This window comes from Lathamus discolor, chromosome 5 (genome assembly GCF_037157495.1).
Source record: "Lathamus discolor isolate bLatDis1 chromosome 5, bLatDis1.hap1, whole genome shotgun sequence".
NCBI classification, from domain to species: Eukaryota; Metazoa; Chordata; class Aves; order Psittaciformes; family Psittacidae; genus Lathamus; species Lathamus discolor.
In genome coordinates, this window is record NC_088888.1 from 115,589,316 (window position 1) to 115,604,181 (window position 14,866).

The following is a 14,866-nucleotide window of genomic DNA, read 5'->3' on the forward strand; positions in this document are numbered from 1 at the left end:
AGGAGTAATAAGGTCATATATTCTGTGATGACAAGTGGGAGAGCTTCTACTTGAACTACCAGGACTCAGCTCAAGCAAGTCCTGCCGCCAGTCCAGCCCTGGCTATGACAAACCACTTTCAAAGGTGACTTTTCAAGAAAGCCTGATTTCTGAAGAAGCATAGAAAAAAATGAGATAGAAAGACAAAGTATTTGGTTCTTACTAGATTATACAGAACTAATTAACTGCTCTCCAAAGCCTCCACCAGCTTCAGCTGTGTTACGGGGGCAGACTACAGTCCCGTGTTTTCCTCTGCTTTGTCTCAGCCTCGGGCAATTCTTTATCAGACTTTTCTGATATTTAAGAGCTAGGCATTAGAAATGCAGCTTAAAATGGAAGCTTGGTCTTAGTTTATGCTTGCATGAGGTGGTATTATTGAGGTTATTTCTCTTTGGGAAAATCTGTATTGGCCGTTGTCATCCCACAATGAAGATACTTATCTTAGTATCCATCCAGGTGATTGATTGTGTCCAGTCAATAGTGTCCTGTGATGATGTCCTTTTTTATCTTAGGTTTTTTTCTTTTAAATCTCACTGTGGAGTTGAAACCACTTAAATATTTTATTACAGAAAATGTAGGCTCAGCATGTAAATTTAGCAGTTGAATTATATTTATATCCATGCACATGCACATACTTTAACAGACCCAGGGCTTTTATTTTATCTAAACTAATCTAATAATAAATGGTTGGATTGTAGTGGAATTGTTAACAGTGTATATGAGCATTATTTCCTATGAGGACTTACACAAGTCTCCAGTAAAGCGGAACTGTGGTTTCTTGCAGTTGGAAAGATCAGAGAGTGTAATAAAAGGAGCCCAGAGAAATGGATGACCCTAACAGGAACGAGATCCACAGGAACATCTTGTGCGAATTCATTGCCGCATGTTGACATCCAGTGGAGAAATGGTCTCAGAAAGCCTCCTTTCATCGTCTATCCAGCAATCTTAGGCAAAGGCCCCAAAAGTGATGTTGCTTAGGTTAACCAGAAGCTTTGTCTTTCAGATGGATTCAAGAATTTAGGTCACTGTCAACAGTCACTGCAGGGAAGACGGTGGAGATTCAAGATATTTGCAAAGCACCACACTTCATCTAGAGCCTTCCCTGCTCATGGCTGAGCTGGTGTAATTGAGTTTATGAGGACCCATCATCTGTTTCAGTCTAAAGTCAGCTGGGTTAATTTAAGGCAGGGCTGACTAGCTGGCAGTGGAGAGTACTTTAAACTTACCCTAGCCATTACTGCTGCAGTCTGGCCTACTGCCAGTGCGGAGTCTACAAGGAGTTGGAGTATATTTAGCTTCAGCTTATTCTCTGCCCCCTCAACTTACATGCTGACCCATGCCAGCTCTGACTCAAGTCTTCCTGGCCCCTTTTTTTGACATCCTCCAACCTGTCTGCTTGTTTGGATTCACACTGCTTGCTAGCGTCGTACTGATCTTCGACTGTGAAAATCTGACTGTTGCTTGCTTGCAGACCTTGGGCAAGTCATTTAAGTCTTTACGCTGGGTGTTAAAGTGCTTGTATTTCAAAGTTTTACTTGTTTTGAAGGGTGGTGAGGGGTATGTTCCGTGCACTTGTATCGTAATCTCACTTTACCTGCATTTTAAAATACTTCTTTTCAACAGTTTAACAGCAAGTTTTAAAGTGAGTTCACCTAAGGCAGAGCTGGGAAAAACTGGCCATATTTAATATAGGACATAACATATATTTGTAACATCGTGAGACAAGTCAGTCAGGGACCATGTGTTTATTACTCCAAGAAGAAATACAGCCCTGCTGTTATTGCCAAAGACACCTTAGCCCTTACTGTATTTAGGGAAAGGTGCTCCAGATTATAGTTTCCTCCACCAAACACACACTTTTTTAATTTTGGAAGCTTCTTTCTCCTCCATTCCAACTTTGACTTCAATTTTTTGTGGACAAAAACTGTCAGGCAGCTTTATAGGATTTCCAGTTACAAATGATACGAGTTTTAGCACATCTCATAGGCAAGGGAATATGATGTGCTTTATGATCTGATAAAAGTAAACCTGAGGGAGCTATTCCTTAAAGTGCCACTCAGGGTCAAGGATGAGATCACATCTGAGAAGGCAGCAATGGTATCAAATACCTTTTGTGAAACAGTGACATAAAGGGCTTTAGAAAGCTGGTCAGAATCCAGGGGTCCTGATTGGCTCATAGTGATGTCAACCATGTGCCTATAATGCTCAGTAAATCTCTCATTCTTTTTCTTTTTTTAGGAATAATTGCCCTTCAATAACAGCAACAAGTGAATTTGGGTCACTTGGGGTTCACTGTGAGCTGACTATCGTGCTTCAAACAGTCACAATGGGACTGAGGAGCAAGGAATGAGAGGCTTTGTCAGGCAGCTTTTGCACGTTGCCCACCTTTTTCACCCCATCACAGCAGCACGCACACACCTTTTGGGTTGAAGTTCTTTACCCGCCTTTCCTGGGGCTACCAGAAGGTTCATTTTCCAGTGCAGTCTCATGTATTGCTGATTAATGAGGAAATAGCTTTTTGGCAGCAAAAAAAAAATAGTCACTCCCTTGTTCTTAGATCACAACTAAATTCCTTCTGGTTAGCTCCAGGCACCACATAAAACAGCCTGATGTCTCTGCCAGTTCTGTATCTCCTCTTAAACATGAGTCCATGGGAAATGGCTGTGGTCCACCATGATGACACCCAGTACAACCAGCTGAGAGAGTAGATTCTGTTTGTAAAACTCACTCTCACTACCATAGTCCAGTCTGAAGGATGGAGAGGAGAACTCATGCTGGGTTTCCTTCCAGTTGAGACATAGAAGTAGACTTTGGAGAATCCTGACTTCCGCCTAAGGTTGCCACTGATGTTTTGTGCAGCTTTAGGACAGGCACATTCTCTGTGCCTCCTTATCAGATATCCTTGATGTAAATATAACTTGAAATGCTTGATTTGTTGTATCAGGCAAAACATCATTCTGAGATGTCTGTGCTTTTTCCATTACCCAGTGTAGTGTTTTCAGAGTCTTATATCATGCTACTGTGCCATGAACACATCTTCAGGTCCCTTTTTGTAGGGGGAAGAGGAAGCTAATTCACTGCTTTATGCAAACTTTCTTAGAAGCCCACTAAAGGCTGTGGGATATTGTGCTAATGGCAGGTGGGAAACATGAGGTAATTCAGTGTTACAGTGATGATGAATACCAAGCAGCTTAATACAAGAAGCTCCACTGTGGGTATTGCTTGAGAAGTATAACTGCAGTATTGTCTGACTCCTGCATAATCAAGAATATGGAGTGCCGAGGTTTTCATAGATGCATCATAAACATTCATAAATAACATGAACAAACTCCCTGTTGCCTTGTGATGTATGTATCACAGCTTGCATTCGTAGTAGAAGCCTGTCCTATAGATAAAAAGAATCCGTGAAAGAGATTTCCACTGTTTGCAAGTTGGTTCACTATCTGAGGAAAGATTGCAATTATCAAGATAAATTCAGAAAGGTACGTAGGAAAACTAAGGCATGTTTAAAGGCATATGCAGAGAGTAGTTAGAGACCAGGAGCTCGCGTTTTCAGTGTGTAATCTACACATAATGTAATCTGACCTTTTAGTGGGTACAAATATATTATATCAGTTCCTCAAAGACAGAGAAAGAGCACCTCTTAGAGCAGAGAGAAGAATACCAATATTTAAGGAAAAAGGGGTGAGGGGAGGATAACCAACAGGCTGATTATGAATTTTTATTTCACTTTGAAAGCCTGTTACCAGTACATGCTTATGGCCCACCTCCTGCCACATATTTGGTGGTTTTTGCAGGTAATGCACGTGTTCTGTAAATGAAATTGTAGTAATTTGTATCATCTTTGAACCCTGATCCAGTAAAATTAAACAAGGCTCTGTCTGGGAGGACAGCAGCTCAGAGCTCTGCCCACCTGAAGCTTGCTGCACTTCAAGAGCCTTGGAACTGTACCCAGGTGTCTATATGAACTTAAATCAGAACTGAAATACCCCACCCACTGCTACCCCACTACTCTGAGTAGCCTCTGAGTGAATGATGTTCACCTGGTAGGGTCAGGAAACGGAGCACAACCTAATAAAGAACTATTCCAGAGGACTTGTCTAGAGTTGTGTTGTTTCTGATAGTTCTTTCCTTTCCCTTCTGCTTGGGCTTGAAGTTGTGCCTGACCAGTTGCTGCTTCCCACTGCTGGTAATGTCTCTTGCTGACCCCAAGTTCAGATTTGTTTGCTAAGCTGGGATCTGTAAAACTGCAGTCTAACAATTCCACCACTTGTTCTAATTTAGTGAGGGGTGAGAATTAACAGATGGTGTCATTATCAAAAGCTGTTCAAGTGTTGAAACAACATAAATCCCACAAATACAGAAAAACAAATACAAACTGCAGTAATTTTTCCAATATCTGTTGAATAATAATCACACTTTGCATTTATATAGTGCTTTTTAATCCACAGCTTTTGAAGAGCTTCCAGGTTATAACTAAAGCTCAGCCCAGATCTGTGAGAGATGCAAACATAGTATTACTTGCTCTACTGAAGTTCAAAGTGCAGCGCTGAGTATTAAAGGCTTACATTGAAGATCTGCACGAGGACTCTGGCTTCTCCAGACTTTGCTACTGCTTCAGCTGAATGGTCTTGGGTAAGTGATTTCATTTCTCCAGACTTGATTGTCTCATTTTCTAAACAAGGCAGGATAATGTTTTGTCTCCTTTGTGAAGTGTTTTGTTTTGACAGATGAAAAATGCTGTGTTGTAAGGTGCAGGTGTTGTTATCATTGTTGTTATTCTTAAAGAGCACATGGTGAGGGTGCTACATACGGAATACCTGCTCTAGGTTTTTAGAGGGGCTGAGAATATCAGCGTTCTGACTCAAGTCCCTCTAAAAGCTTGACATTTAAGTATCTACACAGGTAGGGTTGTTTTCATCTCATTGGTATCCTTGCTAATCATTAAAACCTCTCAGGACCTTTGTGATCCAGTTTCTTGCGTATTATATCCTCATTTTATGCCATCGTGTTTGTCTTGTGTGTGCTCCTGCAGGTATAAATGAGTGGTCTTGCAGTTAAATTTGGCAAGTAAATGTAGTAAGGAAATCAAATGAAGAGCAGATTTGAGCTCACCTTCTTCTACTATTTCAAGACTTTGTGATGAGGCCTTATTTTGGGATGAAAAGAAGCAGATATAGTCAAAATCATCTCTGCTGGTAAAACTGGGTTTTAAGACTGCATAACAGTAGTAATGGATCTTATAAAAAAGATCAGTCTGTGGTCACTGCATGTTTCAGAAGATAATATGTATGGTGTTGATAATATTTATGTGTTGGTTGGCCCAAAGGATCCAGTAGTCCTTTGTGATAAATGTTTTGAAGATCCATATTTTCCTAATAAATGTGAGTGCAGAGGGAGGAAAGAAAAAAAGAAAGGGGGAGGAACTCCAAACAACATGGGGAGGGGGGAGTTTTCAGTTTGATCATGTCCAGTTTTATCCCAAAATGCATGTTTTGGGATAAAGTTCCCAAATACCTACATTCATGTATTTAATATTTCCTTACTTAAAAGCTGTGTTCATATGAGTATAGTGCTGGAAAGGACCCTTTGCGTCATCTGCTAGATTTGGGTTACTGAAGTGGTTAGGGATTTGCTCTCCATTCCTTTGGGCAAATGTCATGGTGCAGCTTGTATCCATGTGGTCTAAACCCTTTCATACCTAAAAGAAGTCTGCAATGTTTGAACAGCTTCCTAGGAGCAATCCCTGGCTGGTGGCAACCCTTGAACCCTGCTTGCCTGTTGGTAAGGAGGGAACAAATCCACACAGGCCAGAACTGTGCCACTATATCAACAAGAAGAGGGCAGTGCTGGAGCCTGCCATAAGCCTAATCACTGGCTTAGCTCCAGGGCCATAGCAGGTGGTCATGTTCTATAACCGATTTGAAATCCCTCTAAAAGGCTGGATGTGTCTTAGTTTCCAGAGGTGTCTGGGACGGATGTATTGTGCACATATGTTGTTTTTAAAGAAACATGATATCAACTCAGCTGTTGCATTCAAGTTGCATTGCTTGCTGAATGATGTCTTCTCCTACCAGAGTCCCAGTGCTGAGGCCTGATGCTGAGGTAGGAGTGGGAAAGACATGTCATGAGCCAGAGTTGTTGCGTTACCCCATTGGGTGGGCATAGTTTGGCCTTGGCTCCGTCAAACCTGGTAGGGATTTAGTTTTGACACTCAAAATTTTATTGTCTCCCTTTAATACAGCAGACCATTATGAGTGATGCTAATTTATTTATTCTTTTAGTCTTGGTCAGATGAAAAGAAGAAAGAAAAGAATCAAAACTTTTCTAGCTTTGACAGCGTTTGAGGCTTTATAAATGTGGGTTTCAGCTGCGCTTGGTGCCAGTTACTGCAAACTGGCAAACCAGCCTGTAAGACAGCAAAATGCAACCACAAGTTTGGCAACAGTTTACCACTGCCAGATGCCTTTGCTGTTCCTTTAGCTTTCTATGGATTCGAGGCACTTCACTCTTCTCATTTTGTTCTTTGGGCTTTTTTTTGTTGGAAATATTTTCAAAGTCAAAAGCAGTGCTTTGGGCTGTCTAGCCAAAGTTTAGCTGTCCTTTTGCATCTCTGCCAAACTTCCTGTTTTCAGCAAAAACAATTTATTATCTTGCTGGTTCTTTAGACCTGAAAGGATTTGTGAGCACAAATAAACTTCTGGGTTTTTTTTTCATGGCCTTTCAAAGAATAAACTCGTTTGCCTCCTCTCAGTTATGTGGTCTGTACTAGCAAAGGAAAGTATTTAACCTTTGGGCCACTAGCAAGATTTACAAAATGTTTTAATTGTGCAAACCTTCTGCACTCTGAACTCTTAAAAGACAGACAATTACTTTTTTCCTACATGAGAAGTCTTTGTTTTCAGGGGGCTGGGTAGGAGCATCACTGCCACGTGCATGGTAAGGGAGTTTGGAGTGAGTTAAACTTGAAATCTTTAAAGAGATGCTTTTAAAGAGTTTTAGTACTTGACTAAAAGGGAGTGATATACTCTGCTCAGGAACGCTTTGTTCTTAAAGGCTTAATATTGACAATCCATGGCCACACTGTCACAAAATGGAAATATCTATGACAGGTAGGCAGAGGCCTCCCTATGCAGCTGCTCCACCAAATTGGATCTGTAAGTAAGAAATTAGGTAGTGAAGAGAGCTGTTAAGATGTTATTGCAAACGGAAGCCCTGCTGCAAAGGAGTCATAGAAGAATCTCCTCTCTAAAAAAGAAACATTTGTAAGTTATCCAAAAAGAAACAGAAAAATCCTTGTCATTCATACCCAATGCCACTGCAGCATAAGGGAGCTTCACAAAAGCGTGTTTTCAGGGTGGGAGGTGGTAACTTGGCATTAGACAGCTATATCTCTGTCTGCTTTCAGAAATTATTACACATTACCTGCAACTGCTGGGAAGATGTTGGAGTCTATTTTTTGTGCTGTACTTCAAAGGATTTGCAAATTCTTTGAAGGTGACTTAACAGCTGTTAAATGATTCTGAAGGGGGGTGAGGAGGATCGAGAGCTTTCCGAACTGAAGTTTAAAGGGTATGTTTAATATTAGTGTTGGAAATGCGCTATAAATCCTCGCAGTTTGTGTACCACCGTCTCTGAGATGGCATTTATCATAGCAAAGGGAGAAGGAACAATTTACAGAGGGAAGGATCTTTTTAGGAGTTTAATACATTCCTCCCAATGTTGCAGAAAAAAAGAAAGACATTTGAGCAGAAGTCCCCAGCCGCACAGAAATCCTTTAACTGTTGTAATACCCAGGCTGTATATTGGCAGGATGCTGCTACTGTTTTGCTAAGGAAAACTGGGGGTTTTAGCCCTTTCTCAACAGTTCAGTGTCTTTCATAAGGTAATTATAAAATAAGAAAGACCTCAGGGCCAAGTAAGGGGAAGATGTGAAAAATGTCATTAATATATGGGAAAAAACAATGAAGTCTTCATAATGAAAGTAAAAATGCTGCTGCTTTGAACAGGATACTGCTATTGATATTGTTTCTATTGCAGTCCTGTCAATTGATAACTGTAGGAAATGCTAAAAAGTGCCAGGAAGGTAAATCACATGTGCATTTCTCAGTTGGAAAGAAGCTTCTCTCGAGTCAATTTTAGAGTCTCGCTCCTTTAAAACACAGACTAGCAGTAGTTTTGTCAAGATTTCTGTTTTCATCCTTTCAAAGTGAAAGCATTTAAGCATTTAAAGGGATATTGGAAATAATTTCTGATACCAGTAGCTTCAAAGAAGCAAACTGCACTTGGTATCCTTGGCTCTCAGCTTAATTTGTCAAATCATGCTGCTTCTGAGATTTATTGCAAAATTATTGTTCTCTGGGGAAATAATTACCATACCTCTTACTAGCAGGGAAACGGGGAGGGAGTGCATATGTTTGTCAGCAGAGGAATTCAAGTCGACAAGCTTAAAGGAAGCCTTTATTCAGTAACACTGAGTCAGTATCCTAAAAAGAAAAAGGTGCTGATCTATTGATTTTTGAATAACAGGGTTGTGTCCTATGGATTTCAAAAGCTGTTTTGATACAGTTTTCCTGCAAGTGAAACTAGACTGACCTGTAAGGTTTTGTAAATGAAACACGACCAGTGAATCTAGGCTACCTGTTAATTTTTGTCTTGCTGCAAGGCAGTGGTGGGATTTTGGCTTTCAGGGCTATTGGTTAGCGGTCATCAGACAAGGAAGAGGTGTTTAGCATCTGGCAGGGCTGAGCCTGTATGAAAGCCTTGATTTTTTTGAGCGTCCTAATCTAAACCATTTCCCAAGGGAAGGAATTTAATTAACATGTGTACCCTGCAAGGGCTTTGACAGAGGGAAATAAGTGGCAGGGAAGTTCTGGCAGAGTAAGTGCCTGCCCTGAGTCAGCATTAACTCTCCAGAGAAGGATTTTGTTGGGATGTGGGAACAGATGTGCACTCCAACACCCACTGAGTATCATCTAACCCAGCCCTTGTCTCAGTACAGAGGCTGGGGACTGAAGTGTTCCTCCAGGTTTTTAGGAACATGAGTATTTTGTTTCAGACCAGTGGGGTAGGTGCTGACTGGGGAATCTGAAGTAGATCCCAGAGCCTCCAAAACTAGAGCCAAGTGTTTTGCTGAAATCCATGTCTCTTGTGTGTTCTCCTCCAGGTAGTCATTAATGGACATAAAGCTTCCAGCTTGCCATATACAAATATCTGCTTGCAGAGCTTTCTGCAATATACCGTAAAGAGAACCACTTGCATAGTTTTCCTTTTGAGCTACTTTGTAGTGCCATGTTTCTGTATTCCTGAACCATGCTGCACATCGTGGCATTGGCCGAGGAGAAGCATTGACTGCTGGAATAGTTTGAAGTTGCAGTGCAGAGGTAGAAAGTCAAACTGGAGAGTTTCTTAGATATCCTCTGGGTGCACTTAGCAGTGCAAATGAAAGCCAATTGGGTTGGATTTTAATGATTGTCTACTGCATACTGTGCCTTGCAATGCGCGGAGGAAGGGGAAAGGAAAGGGTGGCTGTGGCTTGTCAGCTCCTGGCTTCCCTGTCAGCTGCAAGAAGCAGAAGAACAAAGTCTTGTCGAATCCACTAGTGGCTACCACTGACAGAAGCTGGAGCTTCCAACACTTATAATAAATAGATGAGAAGCACAGACTGTGGTGTGCTGTGCTGCCTTTTGGGATGCAGCACAGCCCTCGGACAGGTGCCGCCTGGCCAGTGTTCCCCTGGAGAAGGTGAGGATCAGGGCGATATCTCCAGTAGCTTGGAGGCTGGCTTGGCTCTTGGCTTGAAACAGACGTTTTAGACATGCATAAATGACTGTTTGTGTTTGGCTCTTTCTTTAATGCTTAACCAGTGTTCCTAGAGAATCTGAGGAATTGCCTATAAAAGTTTCTACATCTGTTTCCTTCCTTAGGCTCTGTAGGCAGCTTGTCAGTCGCTGCCTTATATCCCATTTGGGGCAGGGTGGGATACTGTATTTATTTATGCTTTTTTCAGTGTGTCTGGAACCTATCCTGGACTTAAAGCACCTCGCAAATTTTTAAAGCAAGCCATTAACAAATAGTAGATGCGCCACTTTCATGTTTCAGTTCATCCCTTTTCCTGGAACTGATTCCTGATTGAAAGTCCTTTTCCCACAAAAAAAAAAACTAAGCACTTTGCTGCACCAGCAGAAACCTGCATCTCCCCAGCGTGCTCTATCCTAAGGTTGTTGGAAGTGACTTTGCAGTGGGGTGTGGATCTGGCTGTGAGAAAATATGTAGTATGTTGTATGGTCTCAGCTTTGAGAAACTAGGACTGAAGAGCACTTCACAATTGAGGGACTTGTAGGAGATCCTGTTTTCAGGTGCAAGTGTCTTTGCTAAGTGCATTCTACTCCAGCTATCTACTCCAGACTGAGAAATCTCAGACGAAGCAATCCCAAAAACATAGGGCTGGGAGGTGGAGCAAGGCAGGGGGGAGGCTGGAACAACAGTGTTGTGCAATAGTAGGGAGGGAATAAAAGGCAAAAAAACAATTCTGGTGATCTTTTCTTTAAAACTGCATGGCACACCCATGCTTTGGAGCAGAGGCATGAAAGCTGGCAATGAACTGGCTTTTGTTTCAAGGATATGCCTTTTGTGGTTTCTGTCAAAATCCACCCAAATTTGGCAAAGCTGTCAGGCTTTTAACAAACTTAGTTCATGCATATTCAACAGCAAGGAGTTGGACTTTCAGACTCTCTGCCCAAAGAGCGCAGAGCCTCTCCAAATCTGCCTCAGGGCAGGAGCACTGTGTGATGGAAGGTGAAGATGTGCTTTCAGCACGCTGCCCCTTTCTTCAGGGCTATTAGAGGATGGCAAACATTTGTGCTAGGAAGCCTACATCTCTGTGTCAGTTTATTCTTTCCTAAGCAGTCTTGAGGGGCATCCAGTTTGGAAGTAGATGAGAAGAATGGCAGGACAGGCAAGGTGAGAACAGAAGCCTGGGGTTTGGTTGGAAAGGTGAAGAACTGGGAAGGTGGTAGAGAAGGAGTGGAGAGATGATGAGCCATGGAGAGGGCTTGGCAAGCGACCAGGGCCCTCAGCTCTGGACAGAAAGATGAAGAATAAGGGAATGAGGTCAGAAGATGAGCCTGGAGCTTATAGGGCAGGATTCTGAATTAAGGGACATGGGTTTGAAGAGGTGACGGCTAGCTGGAGGGGAGAAGGGGAGAATGGAGACAAGAGTTGCTGTAGGTGAAGCTGGACAGGGACTACTTTGTGTTACTCTCTCACTATAAAATTTATCTCTGCTAATTCCAGGTTAAGTGTGTTCAGTTAAATAAAAATGCCAAGCGCCAGGATGAAGGTTGCCCTAAAAATTAAAACATAACTGGTTTTGTTTTGATCATGTTCTTCTTCCCATGTTGGCCCATAGTCTACAGGAAGTGGGATTTAAGATTCTCGGCCAGGTTTTCAGCTGGTGAGAATTAATATAACTTTATCAATAGCTCTGCACTGATTTATACAGATAGCCTGGTACTATAAGCATCTTCCCACCTCTGTTATTTCTTAACATGGCTCATGCCTTTAAAGATAATAAAGATGTGGTCTGGTACTCTCAGACCTGTCAGGAGGCTGAGGTTACTTATTAGTAGCCAAGAGCAGAATCTTTCTTTTCCTCTGTAAATTATCTTCGTTTTACTGTGTTTTAAAATGCATCACTTGAAAATCTAAAATATTTGACAGTCTGTAAATGTATTCAAACTACTGCAGCATTTAGCAATGGTCAAATATCTAGCTATACTTTATATACTGTCACATATATTTAATGTATGTGCAGAAACGTCACCAGACAGAATAGTTATGTGAAAAATATTATAATAAATGTAAAAATTGTCATAATCTACTGATAAAAATGACCCTAATTTATTTGGACCACTGACATGTGCATATATATCTTCGCTCTGAGTCTTTATTCTATAATTTTAATAAATAACTTAGTTTTACTACTTGTTTCCATCATACGCAACACACTGGGATGAGCTGGAAGTTGGATGGCAGAAGTATCAAATGGGAATTAGTAGGTGCCTTTTGTTTCCTAAGTATAGTGAGGTGAAGTTTGAATGAGTTTTAACATTCTTGAATATTTAAATGCCTTGGGGCATCTTGTATTTAAGGCGGATTTTCCTTCTAATTAGCTTCTTTGTGTATTTTCTGCTTTTCCCCTGGTTTGGTTTTGTATAAGCTTCAAATATAATTATATTATTGTGACTTTCTGTTAAATCCTGGAAATCGTTTTTAAGTTCAGACGTGTTGTTTTGATGCTTTGGTGTTGATCCTCCATGCTTGTAACAGGGTTGGTTTTGAAGACGACAGTGCTATGTTAACATAAATCCGTACACCAGGTTGGCTGTTTAACAAGCTGCTATGCAGAAAGAGGGGATAGATTTTAAATTATTATGGCTTTTTTCTCATTGATTTCTTTAGTCAACATTTGACTTCGTGTTGGTGTGATGTTGTCTAGGGACACAATCCAGCAAATATCCGAATACTCTTACGACTGATGTGAAGCTCGCATGGGAAGTCATTGGACTGCTCTTTGCAGGCACCAAGTATTAAAATACAAGATGCCAGTGAATCTTTCTGAATGGGAGTGAGATTCATAATATTAATAGTAACGTAACAGTTTTATTTTCTTCTGGTAATTTCTGTGTTCTGATCGTTTCTCAGCCCACCAGATGTAGCCATCTTATTAATGCGCTCTAAGATGTTCTGCACCAAATATTAATATCAGCATTATTACAGTGTCAGCACTTCTCCAGTGTTAGCAGATATATTGTTTTCATTATATAAATCTAGTCCCCACACTCTCTGCTTTCCAGTTTAATTAATCCGCCATCACACCGACATTGCCAAGAAACCTGTAGCTATTTATAGAATGGCATCGTGTTTTAATACAAAAAAGATAAATATGAGTTGGAATGTTACAAACAGCACTACGAGCAGGATTAAAAAATTAATTTAACTCAATATTAGAAGATATAGGCTGCCTTTAATGCTTTTTACCCCATGAAAAATTTTGCCTGTCATTAAGCAGATAGCAGATTAGCTTTAACTGTGAGTTTGTCTTGACTTTCTGTACTCTTAGACTAGCCCCATTGTGTGTGTGTGTGTGTAGAGAGGTGACATCCAAACAGACTGGGTCAGTGTGAAGGCTGGCCATCACCTTGTGCAGTACGCAGGATGTGCTGGTAGGAATGTTTGAAATAGCACAACAGTCTGTTGCTGTTTACAGCTCCTCTTATGCATGTGTTTATAAAGTGTAGCACAGGATGGGTGGGAACTTCAAGACACTTCTTTGCCTTCAAAGAACTTCAAGTACACTTCTGTGCCGCAAGAGCGTGAACCACGCGGATCAGGTGCTAAAACTTCTGCATAAAGAAATTTTGTAGGGAAAAGGTTTTATTTTTATGAGAAATGATAAATCTCTATGATAAAAAAGGCTCTTATTTTATTTTATTTTTATGGTATCAAGAAACCTGGATGGGCGAGTCTTCACCAGTGAGCAGCCAGCATTTTCCAAGACCCACCATACAGTAGGAGGGGAAATGATCCCACAGATCCCCAGATGTGCTCTGAGATTCCTGATTCTGGCTGTCCTGGGCCAAAGCCCTTTGGGAGGCAGAGGCGAATCAGAAGATTCATCGTGCTCATCAAATTTCCTTTGTGAACTTCTTAATCTCTTTTAGAAACTGCCTGTGCTTATTGCTCATGGGGTACTGCACTCTGCTGCTTAATTGCAAAGAATGGCACTTGCGCTTCTTCCTTGTTTTTAATATCCCCTTTCTGTATGCTGTTTATGGTTTTGCAGGCCAATACCTGTAATGTCTGCTTGGTTATCTTCCCCAAGCCGAAGGATCCTTACCCATATAGGCTCATCTTGAAAGGCATTCCGCATACCCTCCTTGGCCCTCCTTATATGTCTTCATGTTCTTGCATATCCTATTTTGAGATGAGTGAGCAGAACTTAAGCAGCAGGCTGCAGGTTTAGGTGATGATCAGGTTTTCCTTTTGGTCCCCATTCCTTTCCTAAAAATGCCTCATCCTTGTTTTCCCTTTTAACCTCCTCTGAGCTTTCCTTTCTGTGGACTTAGACCCCCAGACCCCTCCTGCATAGTAGTACCTAACTTGAAGCCTATCCTTGTGTATTTATGACTCCAGTTATTTTACCCAAGTGCATCACTTACTGTTTATTGTCACAGAATTTCATTTGTCATTTTATTACTGAGTGCAGAGTCCTTTTGCAGCTCTTTGAGGTTACCTTTAGTTTTGCTGCGGATATAAAACTACTGAAGTAGTGAAATTATTTGCCCACTTTCTCAGGCTATTAATATATCGAATAGCAATAAGTATTAGAGATTTCTTTTGAAACCTTCCTTTCACTGTGAAAAATTACTACTTGTTGCTGTTTTGGTTTTAGTCTTTTATGCATTTATTGAAACCTCTTGTCGCACTTCTGTAAAAGGACTTTGTTGAGAGCATCTAGAAGATCCAAGGTATGCTATATTGCTTCTATCACTTTTATCCACACTGACTGGCTCCTTTGGAAGACTCTAACAGAATTGCAAGGCATGACTTTCTTCTATTAAAGTTATGTTGGTTCTTCCTCTGCTTATCATGTTTAGCCTTATCTTGAAAACTTCTGTTCTTTATTGTCATTTCCATAGCTTTATACTGCCCTGTATTTCCTGCAAACTTTTGTTTTTTTTCTAGGTTTGATGGTATATTTGCCATCTGCAATGTCTTTGGCACCAGGTGGATCTAAATCATAGAATCATAGAATAGTTAGGGC

The 14,866-nt window shown here is 41.0% G+C and overlaps 1 long non-coding RNA gene across 1 annotated transcript; it reads left to right on the top strand.

The window, feature by feature from the left end:
• Positions 1 to 4,095: 4,095 nt before the first annotated feature.
• Positions 4,096 to 14,637, top strand: LOC136014505 (uncharacterized). The gene is made up of 3 exons (XR_010612743.1): positions 4,096 to 4,228; positions 4,491 to 4,674; positions 13,550 to 14,637. It is a non-coding gene; the product is annotated as an uncharacterized LOC136014505 (long non-coding RNA).
• Positions 14,638 to 14,866: the final 229 nt, after the last annotated feature.